A 13,741-nucleotide genomic window follows, 5' to 3' on the forward strand; every position below is an offset into this window, starting at 1 on the left:
TGTTATTTTTGCATTTTTCCACTCACTGAGAATCCAGATTTTAACCATTGTAGCCACCAGAATTTTTAAGCTGATGTGAGAATATTAGATTCATGTGGAGATTACCAACCCATTATGAATTCCCTTCAAAAACTGCATATTTTTTCAAAGTGGTAAATCAATAGAAGAGCTAAGAAAAGAATATCCTGGTTTTAGCATGGCAAGATAAATTTAGGTAGATGCTTACGTACTTAAGTGAGATTTAATGGATGTTTGGAAGGCAATACAGCATTCTTGACATTAGACTTAAGTCTTAGCTTGCCAATTAGGCAAGTTATTTCAATACTAATGGTGATACCCTTCTAGAGAGCACTTTCTAGTGGTATGTCACATGTTCATTTGTTTTTGCCAACATCTTGAATGAAGACAAAAAACTACTGTGATAAATACTGTGGTGATTGACAGGTTCAATTTCTGTACAGCATTCTGATACATAGAATCTAGAAAGTCAAAAACTACATTTTCTAGACTTCTTATACTGTACATATGAATTGTATTGTTTATTAGCTGCATCTTGTAAGGCAAAGGATGAAAATGAAATAGAAAATAGCCCACTCCCCCCTTTTGGTCATTTTACTTTGCAAGCAAGCTTACAGCAGTTTTTCAGCAGCTGTATTCCAGAGCTCATACTTGAGAATTTTAGACATCGAGAGTTCATGTTTGAGTGCTACATCACCAGTTCTGTGAAAGTCAGTCTAGATTCAGTGGTGGTAGTAAAGGTAGCATCAGCAGCATCGGCTTCCTGGCCTGGTTTCCTGATCTCTGGAGTAATTCCAGGTATGAGCTCACTCCCCTAATGGTCAGCTTTACTGGCATTGTTCTGGAAGTCATTTCTGGAAGCAATCTAAAGCTTGTTTTTCTATTTATGTATAAACACCTAATTCCCCCACATTAAGTCTTTCTGTTTGACGTATCTAGAATAAATCTTGCTTACATATAAATCTGACTCATGATAGATTAGGAATCAAGACTATCTTGAGATCTAGACTTGGTTTGTCATTCTTTCACTTTTGTATACTTTATTGTAATAGACTAATGATCCCTATTCTGGTTATTTCTTAGAATCTTCTGTGGAGGTCAGGGAGATATAGCAATATTCCAAAACCCTAAGTATAAGTTGTTGGGATCATTATAAATGCCTACATAAAAGGATAGACACAAAACTACAAGTGGGAAATGCCCTTGTTCTTTTTAGCACTTAAATGTTACGTTTTAGTTGAATCCACACTTAAAATCTATCAGGAAGTAATGAAAGTATGTATATTCAGACAAAGGGCTCAATTTAAATTTATGTCATATAGCCATGAACAAGAATCACCTGATAAAAAGTTTTAGGCCAGGGCCCTCCCTGGTGGCACAGCGGGTTAAAGCACTGCACTAAGAAACTAAAGCTACTACAGCATGAGTTCGATCCCCGCCTGCCCCAGAGGTGACCACATGGCGTGGCAGACCTCTCCTGACCCGCCCGCTGCTCCCCTCAGCAGTGTACTTCGCCCATCTGCCTGTTCTGCTCCCCACTCTGTCTCTAGTGAAGCCTCTCACCGTCCCTGCACCTATGACCTATACCCAGTTCTGTATGCATAAATAAATAAATCTTTAAAAAAAAAAAGAAAAAAAAGTTTTAGGCCAAGTTATTGTCATCTCAATATGTTTGCTTAACTGTTACCTATATAGATTACTTAAATCATGAGGTCTCTTCTTTTTGGAATCTACATGTTTAAAATCCTGTTTAAATTTCCTACACAGATCCTATTCAATTGATCTCCTTAACTACTTAGTCTTTCACAATCTATTCATCCTTGTTGCATTTCTGCTATCGCTGTCTCAAAAATTACCAGTGATTCATTAACAGAAAAAACTAATGACATTGTTCCTTCGGTTTCTATGATTTTGCAAACTGGTTCACTTTCTATCTCTGAACCTTCATTCTCAGTCTCTCAGGGAACAACTTCTACTTCAACATAGAATTTAAACATAGAATTCCTTTGTCATTTGATCACAGGCTTTTCTCCAACTTTCTGTCCCTAGTCACTTACTTCAAGCATTCCTGTAGCTCTCTACCTGATACTTGATGACCTGCAAATCTAAATTTTTGGTTTTGATCTCTGACATCTCAAAATCTAAATGTCCCAAAATAAAATTCATTCCCCCTTACCCTAACTCTCTCCTCTTCCTGTTATTATTCATATGACCTTTCCTTCATCCTTGTGTCAAATTGTACAGATTCATTTCTCACTTGAAATACTGAATTATCTCCCACTTATTGAATAATTTCTATACAGTGACACCATAGAACTCCTTAACTCAAAAGTCTGATGATAGTCAATATTTACATCATCAGAAATCAATATTTGCATATAAATAATAATCAACTAGAAGATACCAAGAAAGACAAGATCCTTTTAATGCTAGCAATAAAAAAAACTATCCAGATATAAATTTGATAAGAAACATGTCAAGTTTATATAAGCTTTTAAGATATCTCAACTGAAAGATACAGGTGGACCAGAGCAAATGGAATGACAATCCATGTTCTTAGCTGGGGAGATTCAACTTTATCAGGATACCAGTTCTTCCTAAGTTATGTGATAAATTTAACATGATCCCAAAATGAGATATGTTTCCTAGAGCTGGACAAGTTTAATATATATGTAAGTTGAGAACATAGACAATAATAGCCCCCAAAATCTGCATAAATAGCAATCTTTGAGGTGTTAGTAGCATAGGCCAGTAGCTACAAGAGTATATAGTAGAGGCACATGCCAAAATCTTTATTAGTGTCAAACAACAAATGACAAAATAAAGATGGTTGTGACTACTATACAAAGAGGTAATAGCCACACTATGAGAAAGGCTTCTTTAAAGAGAGGACTGGGAAAGCCAACAACCCATTAGAAAAGTGGGCAAAAGACATGAGTCAACAGCTCATTTTAAAAAATGATACTTAAACATGAACAAAAATGCTCAATCTGACATATGATAAGCGAAATACAAATTAAAACTACCATGTTACCACTGCTCACCTCTCAAGTTAGTGAAAAATCTAAGCTTGATTGGATCCTTTGTTGAAAACATGGGAGTATAAGCATTCAATATTGTGTCAAGGGAAGGAAACAAATATTTATCCTGTCTTTCCTATGTGAGCTGCAGCACTAGACAACCAAGTTATAGATAAGAAGAAGCCACTCTATAAATATTGCAGCTAAGAAATGAAAAAAGAGTGATAAAATTCCAGTATTATTTTGCAACCCCAAATCAGTTTTAATTGGTTGAGACAATGAGCATCAGTGACTACTAACAACCCAGAAAGAAAGTAGTCTGCTCCTAAAAGAAAACTGAACTCTAATCAAGTATTTGTATCCAATAACTAATTTCCAAAAAATACTTAGGTCATGAAATATATGTACTATGGGGATGCAAATCCAGAGCCTGAGAAACTCTACAGATCAATAATCAAGTTTCTTTAACAAATTTCAAGGGGATGAAAACTGACTATAGAACTGAAGCATGCAGAGAGAGAGGAAATGGAGGGGTGAGAAAAAAGAGGGGAGGACAAACAATAGGCTATCATGGTGGATTATGGTAACTACACCTGAAAGGGAGAATCCTGTACTTCAAAATATCAACAATATAAACTAACAGTATCTCATTTTAAAAAAATTAAGGGGGAAAAGAAGCAATGGAGAGGACTCATATGTTAAAAGACATATTACATATGTTAAAAGACATATTAAAGTTTATATTAAATAAAAATGTATTGATATTTAGGGATGCACATTTGGAAGATAAAATATAAAAAGAAAGAAAATGATTACCATGAAAATCAAAATAAGTGGCTGTCTGGGATGACTGCAAAGCTCCTCACTACATGTTCGTTACAAGAGTGTTTGTTTATAGTAGTTTATTAAGAAGTTTGTTTTATGTGAGTTTCTATATATGTACTATGTTTTGCAATTTAAAAGTTTAGTATGTTGAAAACTGACAATTATATATATATATGTATACACACACACACACACACACACACACACACATATATATATATATATATATCCTATATATCTAGGATAACCAATAGCCCTGCTGATACAGGAAAATTTTTTCCTTGTGAATTAAAAGTGTAGAAAAAAAATTGTAATAAGTGTAAAAGAGAAAACTAGAAATTTGCTTACCACTTCGCAAATTCTAACGATGTAGAGAAGTCAGATAAAATCAGTGGACAAAAACAAATAGGTTGTAATAGATAGGAAACTTTATAGTGGGAGACTTCCAATCATATTGTGACTATCTGAATTTACTGATCAACTTAACATCTATTAATAAATGGGGGACAAACAGACATTGGGTAATTTCCATGTAAAATACAGTACATAGAGAAACAAGTTAATATCACAGGGAAGCTATGAGATCAGAATTGAGAGCATTCTATGGGTTAACTGACAAGGTGTCTTCACTAAGTCAATAGCATAAAGAAAAAATGAAGCACAGAATACTATTACAGAACAAAACAAAAACTAGAAGGAAAAAAAAAACATGCCAGGTGTGGACTTTGTTTAGAACATAATTCAAACAGACCAGCTTACAAAGACATTTTTGACATAATAAGGGAAACTTGCATATGAACTGGGTACTAGTTGATCCTAAGGAAACATTCCATATGGTAATGGTGTTTTGTAATAAAATGTCCATAATGTTTAGATATGCATAGTTTAAAATGTAAAAGTAGTGAGAACACAGGATGTCTAGGTGTATTTTGAAATACTTTGGTAAAAGAGAGCATTGAGGAAAGTAGAGAATAGAAGAAAAATGATAAAATCTTGATTGTTTAGGTATGGGTTTATAGAGATTCATTGCTTTTTATTTTATATGTATGTTTACTTCCATATATGTTTGGACTGTTTGGTGTTTCATTTTTAAAAGCATGTATGAGCCTCCATTATATTAAATATGAAATTGATATATAAAATATATTAAATTTTATTTATTGTATATATTACATATATATATAATTTAATGTATAACTCAAAGTCCAAGCTCCTTTGGAATGGTATTCAGACCTTCAAGTCACATGAGCTGACAATGGGCATACTTATCCTAAAGAAAATCAGGGTACTGATCCACAAGAATGGAATCAAGTCAAACAAAAGGCATAATACATGCCCAATATTTTACATGCACAACTTTTGGCCTTCATCTTATAAAATGTGCCCAGCCAAACAGAATCACTTGATATTTCTTGACTAGAGAATATATGTCTTGCTCAGGTTATTCTTTGAATTCTTTTCTTTTTAAAATTAGTCATACTTTTCCTTCAGAACCCACCTCAACTGCCATCTTCAGAAGAGCCTTTGCCATCTCTACTTATATAAAAAAGAATTCTGTGGTATTGGTTTGGGGACTCTATGAGAATTTTCTGCTTTGTATGGACAAATATGTATGTATCCATTACCCCCATTAAACTGCAAGTTCTTTCACTGTATGCCTCAAAGCATAAATAGAGCTCATAGCTGAGGCATCATACTTGTTCCCAAACTGAATTGGCACTAATGATTTTCAGGTAGAGTTTCTCAAGAAGGCACAAAGTATTAAGAGATTGTTATTCTTCATAGTAACAAACAAATTAACACTTTTTATCTACTATCTCTTGCCTACTTCAAGACATTGGATATTTTAATTGAAAAACCAGATCTAAGTTGCTTACTGTCTATATTCCTGCTTTGAGACCTGGAGAGGAGCCTGAGTTGTCTGCATCTTGAAATACATTAATTTCTTTGCCAACCACAACAAATGGCCACTCTTACTGCTTGTAACAGAAATTTAGCTGATTTGACAATAGCCTTATGGTCTTTCTGATTGAACACCAAGTATTTGCATTAAAGGATTTTTTTATAAATTTTTTTCATTTCTGTGGGTCTGTAAATGGGAATATTCTTAAATCCAATTGAATTTCCAATAAGAATACAATATTTTTACATTTGATTCTTAATTTGAAGTTAGCTATGCAAATGTATTATCCAAAAATTTCAATAACCCCTTTTAAAGGAAGCTTTAATGTAGGCATGTATTTGCATTTGTGAGTCGGAAGTGCTTCTCTCATCTGGATGAGGTAGTCTTCACCGTTAGGAAGGGAGCAGGAAACATTTATTGGGCACTATAGTAGTTTCTTTCATTTATCTGATTCCAAATGTCAATGTCAGTTTGGGGTTTTCAATATAATTACAAAGTATAACATAGGAAATTCTAGTTCCATAGATAGCCTAGCTATAAGCCATGTCTAGGTTTGCCCTTCTCCAATAATCGGTAAGTTTTTAACATCACTTTTATATTGATCCCTGGATCATTCAGAATCTTATATATCTGAGAATAACCTCTCAGATGGGAAAAGATTTGGAAAGGTGAGGAGAGCAATGAATTCGTAAGTACTGGGGCTGACCAGTCTGTGGTCTAGTGCTTTTTCCACTATAAATTCAGGGCCTTCCTGAAAATGCACAACTGCATGAGAAGGTTAGACTAGAGGAAGCCAATCACACAGTTCACAGTTCACTGTTATTTCAACTAAAAATACTCTACACTGATGGGGAGGGAAATGCACGGGACTATGGTGGTGACACAGGGGTGATTTGGTGATGGGAAACCCGTGGGGATTACAATTGAGATGAAAAAAAAAATGTGCTAAATGATGTAAAAATAAACTTTTTAATAAAAAAAAATACTCTACACTGATTCCCTCCATTTCTGTATCTTGTCCTTTCTCCAACCACCTGGAAAATCAGATAACGTGATGAGTTGTGTGAGTTGTGACAGAGGACAAATCTCCCAGCAAAGAGATTTCCACTAAAATACGTTCACTTTTGATTCCTCATCAGTATTCCAGAGTCAGATATATACAGCAGAATGGTCTTACTGGATAGATTTACCTGGCTATTAAATCTTGGGGTCTTTGAGAGTGGAAGAACAATACACTTCTGGAGACCAATCACCAGGTCTTCTACACAAGCAACCATGTCAGTTCCTCCTTGATACAAAGCTTTGTTTCTTTCATAGCTCCCAAAATTAATACTCATGGAAGATAAAGATCCTAACTAATTGAATTCTGTCAACAGATGACCAACTCCCTAAATAAACTGTTTTCAGAGGCAGGCAAATGGCTAACAACTTGAGGATAGCATCTGTTGGAACCAACTCCTGGCTCTCCCTGGCTTCTTCCTTATCTTAGCAGAGAACATTAAAACTTGTTTCATCAGAGCTCTGCCATCGACCCCAGATCAAGGCAAAATGTCAGAACTTACATGAGTTTCTGTACTTCCCATCACCTTCCTTGAGTTATAGTTAGCAGACAGGGAAATCACCATGAAAGCATGTCTTCAAAATTGAATGGAAATCGATGGGGAAATTATTTGCTTTACAGAAATGTGTTCTGCATGCAAAATTCCAGGAATATCTCTAAATGAAATCTAATCTCAGATCATCTATATAGCTAATGATGCTTCCAGATAGTCTTTAAAAATCTCTCCTTTCCGTCATATAAAGATAGAAATTCCTAAGTAGAAAAAGTGGAAATACTAATAAATTAGTTCATAGTTGTAGAAAACGTCCACAATCTTTCTAATGCAACTCAAATAATAATAATCTTCATGTAATTTTAAGCTTTTCACTATGGAAATTTCAAACAAATCTGTGAGCACAGTATAATGCACCTTTATGTACATTTAACCAGCTAATCTCATTTTATCTCCACGTTCTCCATATTATTTTGAGGCAAATCCAATATACATCATTTATTTTATATATTTTAACAAGTTAACCAATGTTAAGCAATTCGCAATTGGGGTTTTTAGTATCACTGATTTTCAGTACTCAACAGTCATTCTAAGCTTTATTAAACACAGTTTCATTAAAAATACGTTTACTGGGGCCCTCCCTCGTGGCGCAGCGGGTTAATGCACTGCAAAAGAAGCCTACGCCATTTCCGCACAAGTGCGATCCCCGCCTGCCCCAGAGGTGACCACATGGCGTGGCAGACCTCTTCTGACCCGCCTGCTGCTCCCCTCAGTAGTGTACTTCGTGGATCTGCCTGTTCTGCTCCCCACTCTATCCCTGGTGAATTCTCTCACCCTCCGCATCTCTGGCCTATACCCCAGTTCTGTATGAATAAATAAATCTTAAAAAAAAAAAAAAAAAAAAAAAACGTTTACTGGGCCCTCCCTGGTGGTGCAGTGGGTAAATGCAGCACTAAGAAGTTAAAGCCACTTCAACATGAGTTTGATCCCCAGCCCTGGAGGTGATCCACATGGCTCAGCAGACCTCTCCTGACCCGTCCGCTGCTCCCCTGAACAGTGTACTTCACTGATCTGCCTGTTCTGCTCCCCACTCTGTCTCTGGTGAGTCCTCTCACTGCCCCTGCACCTCTGGCCTGTACCCCAGTCTGTATGCATAAATAAGTAAATCCAAAAAAAAATACATTTACTTATAAAATATCTTCACACTAAGATTGAATTCATTCATTATATCTTCAGAAATTTTTTAAATCTCTCAGTCTAAATAGGTTCTGGACCTGTTTAGGATACAGCTGGGAATGCAGCTGTGAACAAGTAGACGAAACATCTTAATTTTCTAATCTTATGGGAAGAGAAATAACAGGTTAGAAAAGTGGTAAGATCATTTCAGATGGCAAGAAAGACAAGGAATGATGTAACGTGTGATAGTAGCTGTGGGTGAGACAGGTGATATTTCACCTTATAACAGAAAAGTACAAAAGTAGGGGCAATTTGAAACCTGGAGATTCAGTTATCTAAGCAGAGGAAATCAGAAACAAAGTCTCAGGCAAGGAAGAGCTCTCTGTCAGGGAACAGCAAGGAGCACATTTTAAATTTAGCATAGTGAACTAGAGGGACAGTGTTAAGATATGAAGCTGAAGAACACAGTAGACAGTGACCCCCAATAAATCATGCCCTCTGGTGTTCTGCCATTGGTATCCCCTTCCACATTGACGTGGGACTTTATCATGTGATTTGTTTTGGTCAAAGGGACATGATTGAAGGACACTTGATAAGCACTTGCACACTGGGATTTGTCCTCTTGGTCACTCTCTCTGGAAGTTAGCGCCTGTGCTGAAAGGTAACTTAGTCTGGCCCACTGAGAAATTGTGTGGAGCCATAGTCTGAAAGATGAGAATGAATTTTGGATAGTCCCACCCCAACAAAGTCCTAGGTGAAAGCAGCCACACTATGAAATCTATACACAAAATGATGAGAAGTGGCAATTGTTTTTAGCCATTTTGGGATGTTTATTACACAGCAATAATAACTGATACAGACACAAGTGCCTGGAAATGGAGTATTATTGTAAAAGAAACCTAAAACTGGTGATTTTATGACTGAACTATGGTAGAAGGGTGAGTGGAATGTTAAAGGGACCAACTTGTTTGTATGTGTGTGTGTGTATTATATATATATATATAAGAGATGAACCAGAAAAGGGACATTTCAATTTCAACTGGAATCTAGAGAAAATATTTGACCTTTAGGTCTTTCAGAATTGGAAAATATAATTCTTTCATTGTTTCATTTTCCCAGACTCTTCTGTCCTTCCAAGGGATCCCAACATAAGAAACTGATTCAGAAGGCTGCCAGCAAAGGTGACATTAATCAAAATCAGATTGAAGGTATGACAGTAAAACCTCAATTTTAAGAATTTATAACACAAAATAGAGAACCCGTCTCCAAGAGATGTTTAGATAGCCATGTAGCTTTTGTTTAATGGAGTAGATTATAACTTAATATACAGAAAATCTGCTACCTGCTAAAAGGAATTGTACACACTTGGACTAACGTAACAAAAACAAAGCAAAATCTCTGGGCCCTTAATTTTGCATGAGCAAAGAAGCAAACTGAGAAACCATTTAACTGCAAAAATAGACCATTTCTTATGGAAAAGGAAAAAGAACTAAGGACAGAATCAGAAAATAAAAACCCTAACTGATTCAGGAACCATTTCTAGGAAGCAGAAATAGGCCCTCATCAAGAAACAGCCCCTGCATCTGCAGTCAGGAGAACTGCAGCATGTGCTGGCTGGATGTCAGAGTGCAGAGGACCTTGCCAGTTATGTACCTTCAGTCTCCACCCCCTGAGGACAGGACCATCGACTGCCATCCCATTGTCCTATCCTCTCACCATTGTATGGTGGTGGTGATAGTGGAAAAGCTGCAATTTTTAGTTCACATGTTTTCAGATAGAGAAAAGTCACACTCAAACACCCTCATCCACTCCCATTCCCGATCCAGGTGATGCAACTCTGAACTCTTGAGTTGCTGCCATATTGAATTATCTTGGGAGTAGATGAATGTATTTTTACATGGGGAGAAATATTAGTCATTTTGGCCAAAGGCGTCGATGGTAAATTAAAGATAACCACAGAAATCATGTTGCTTCTACTTCATGACATGCAGTCTTGCTCTTTTCTGGAATCTGGGAGGACTCTAAGGCTTGTTTTGAAAATAGAATGTAGCAGACGTGATGCTGTGCCAATTCTAAGTCTAGTTTTTAAGAGGCTGTGTGTCACTTCCACTTGTATCCCAAGCCACCAGGAAAGAGGTTCAGCTACCCAAATGGAGATGAGAAATGTCTGTTCCTTTACTCACAACACTTCTGACACCAAATGTGTAGGCTTTCAACACCAAATCATTCTCCAACTGGGTGTCCTACAATTTAATTAAATTCTACCACTAATTACCTGGAGTTAACACACATCCCCACAGGTTAAAAGCTCAATCCCACAGGACTGCCCCCACTTCTTATGTCAATGACATGTTGCCCACAATTTTGTCCAAACCTGGCTACAAATCAGTGGTTTCTAAAGTCTTCTCAATTTAGATAATTTGTTACAATGACTCAAGAAAGTCAGGGAAACACTTTACTCAATATTGCCAGCTAGCTATAAAGAAAATAGAGGAGCAGCCAGAGGAAACAGTGCCTGGGGTAAAGCTTGTAAGGGTCCTCAACAGGAGAACTTTTATCCTCAACAGGAGACCTTTTGTCCCATGAAGATGTTTCACTCTCCTAATATGGTGATGTGTTAAGCAACATGGAAGCTCACTGAACTGTATAGTTTAAAGAACTTATAGAAGCTTTGTTATATAGTCTTAAATAGTCATGATTTATAAAATCAGTGGCCATTAGCAATTAACACAGTCTCCAGCCCCTTTACCCTCCCTAGAAGTGAAGGGGGTGAGGGGTTAAGTTCCAACTCTAATCACATAGTTGGTTCCTTTTGTAACCATCCCCTATTCTGAAGATATCTACAGGCTACTAGGAGACATACCTCATCAACAAAAACTCAGGTACGGTTGAAAAGAGTTACTACAGTTAACAAAAAAGACACTCTTCTCATCCCATCACACAGGAAATGACAAGTGTTAGGAGCTCTGTCATAGGAACTGGGCATGAAGACCAAACATATATCTTATTATACCAGGGTCACACAAGCCAAGCCCCACATGTTCCACCCATCACAGTGAGACACCAGACATCTGGGTAAGCTTATCTTAAGTTCCCATTGCAAGCAAAATTCTGTCCTGCTAAGTGCAGCTTACCCAAATTGCATATCATGAGAAATTACATTGGCAGTTATTTTAAAACACTACATTTTGGGCTAGCTATTTACAAAGCAATTAGATAAATGAAGCAGACATACTGTTATGGATTAAAGATAGCTGCAAGAAGTTCCACCTATCAAAACGAAGAAGTTATTTCCTCTTCCCTGGGCTCCTCTTTGACTTGCTTGGATTGATGTATACATGATGCCAGGATTGATGTATACATTGATGCCAGGATCTATACATGAGTTCTGTGCAGTTCTTCTGCTGGCTTTGCCTGGACTCACTCACAGGGCTGTGCTCAGTCGTAGTGTTTGCTGGCCTAGAAGGTCCACATTGGCCTCACTCGCTGGGCCAGCAGGTGGTAACACTAGCTACAGGCATCTTGGCTTTCCTCCAAAAATCCTCACCTCTTCAATAGACGAGGCAGTTTCTGTACCCAGTGGTCTGAGGAAAGCATTTCCAAAATGGTTTCTTTGAAGTTTAATCTCTACAACGTGTTCAGTGTTATTTCTATCACACTCAATTAGTCAAAGAACCAAGATTCAAGAGATGGGAAAATAATAGAGAAATGAGACATTTTGTCATCTATTGATGAGGAGACCTGCAAAATATTGGGGCTATGTTTTTTGATCTATCAGAATAACTTACCCCCCCATTATAGTCAATTGACAGGTGTTTTTGCTTAGAAATATAAGTGCTAACTAGAGCAGAACTGAATGACTACATTTAAAAAATACATTTAAAAATTAATCTCATGAGAATATTATAACAGCATTTTATTTTAGCCCTCATGTCAAAACTACCCTAACTTTCTTTTCTCTGCATTTTTAGAAAGTTTGTTTAAATGAAGATACCAAAAGTAGGCTGTCTAAACTGTTACCAAATATTTTCAGATCTTGATATCCTCCCAGATGGAAGCCATTGCTGGTAAGAGCTGATCTTCCCTGAAATCCTATGAAGCCTAAGAAAAGAGAGGAAGTAGAAAGAGGATTATGAAAGCAAAAAGAACTGGAACTATATTAGTTAAGACCTGTACATCATGGGTTATGTTCTGCTCTAAGAAAAAACCTGCTCTAGAAACTTTCATTAAAAAACACATTTCAGGCCCTCCCTGGTGGTGCAGTGGGTTAAAGCACAGCATTGAGAATCTAAAGCCGCTTCTGCATGAGTTCGATTCCCGCCAGCCCTGGAGGTGACCACATGGTGTAGCAGACCTCTCCTGACCCTCCCGCTGCTCCCCTCATCAGTGTACTTCATCGATCTGCCTGTTCTGTTCCCCACTCTATCTCTGGTGAAGCCTCTCACCCCCCGAGCCTCTGACCTGTACCCCAGTTCTGTATGCACAAATAAGTAAATAAATCTTAAAAAAAAAAAACACATTTCATAAGACAAAAAGAAAAAGAAAAATGCTGGATGGTTTCACTCATAGCAGGAGCATAAAGAACCAAGAGGAAAATAATAATCATAATAATAATAATAATGATAATAATAATAATAATGAACAACTATATACCAGAGACATTTTAGGGGGGTGGAGTGGAGAATGGAATAAAAAATGGGGGGGGGGAGTGCGCTGGACTATGGTGATGGCACATGGGTGATTTGGTGATGGGAAGTCCAGGGGGAATACAACTGAGATGAGAAAAAACACAAAATGATATAAAAATAAACTATTAATTAAAAAAACCACATTTCAAAATGTTTAACTTTACTGGTCCTGTCATTGAGAGGTTAGTAATTAGTATCATGCTTAGTAGTAATTAGTTAGTAATTAGAATAAAATATTGTAGAGAATCATTTAGTTCATGAATTCCATAAATGCAAGATTGATGAACTGGAAGAGTCTGAGAATATTTGCACTTAGCCATAAGTCAGAAACCAATGGTAATAAGTCAGTCGTCTAAGTGTAACTAAGCAAATTATTTAAAGGAATCTATGATTACTTTACCTATCATCAGCTGGAGGAATTTCTTTAAAATTTTTTTTTTACTTATTTATGCATACAGAACAGGGGTGCCGGCCAGAGGAGCAGGGGCAGCGAGAGGATTCACCAGAGACAGAGTGGGGAGCAGAACAGGCAGATCGATGAAGTACACTGCTGAGAGG

Source organism: Condylura cristata, unplaced genomic scaffold (assembly GCF_000260355.1).
Source record: "Condylura cristata isolate star-nosed mole 26May11 unplaced genomic scaffold, ConCri1.0 scaffold00023, whole genome shotgun sequence".
Taxonomy (NCBI): Eukaryota; Metazoa; Chordata; class Mammalia; order Eulipotyphla; family Talpidae; genus Condylura; species Condylura cristata.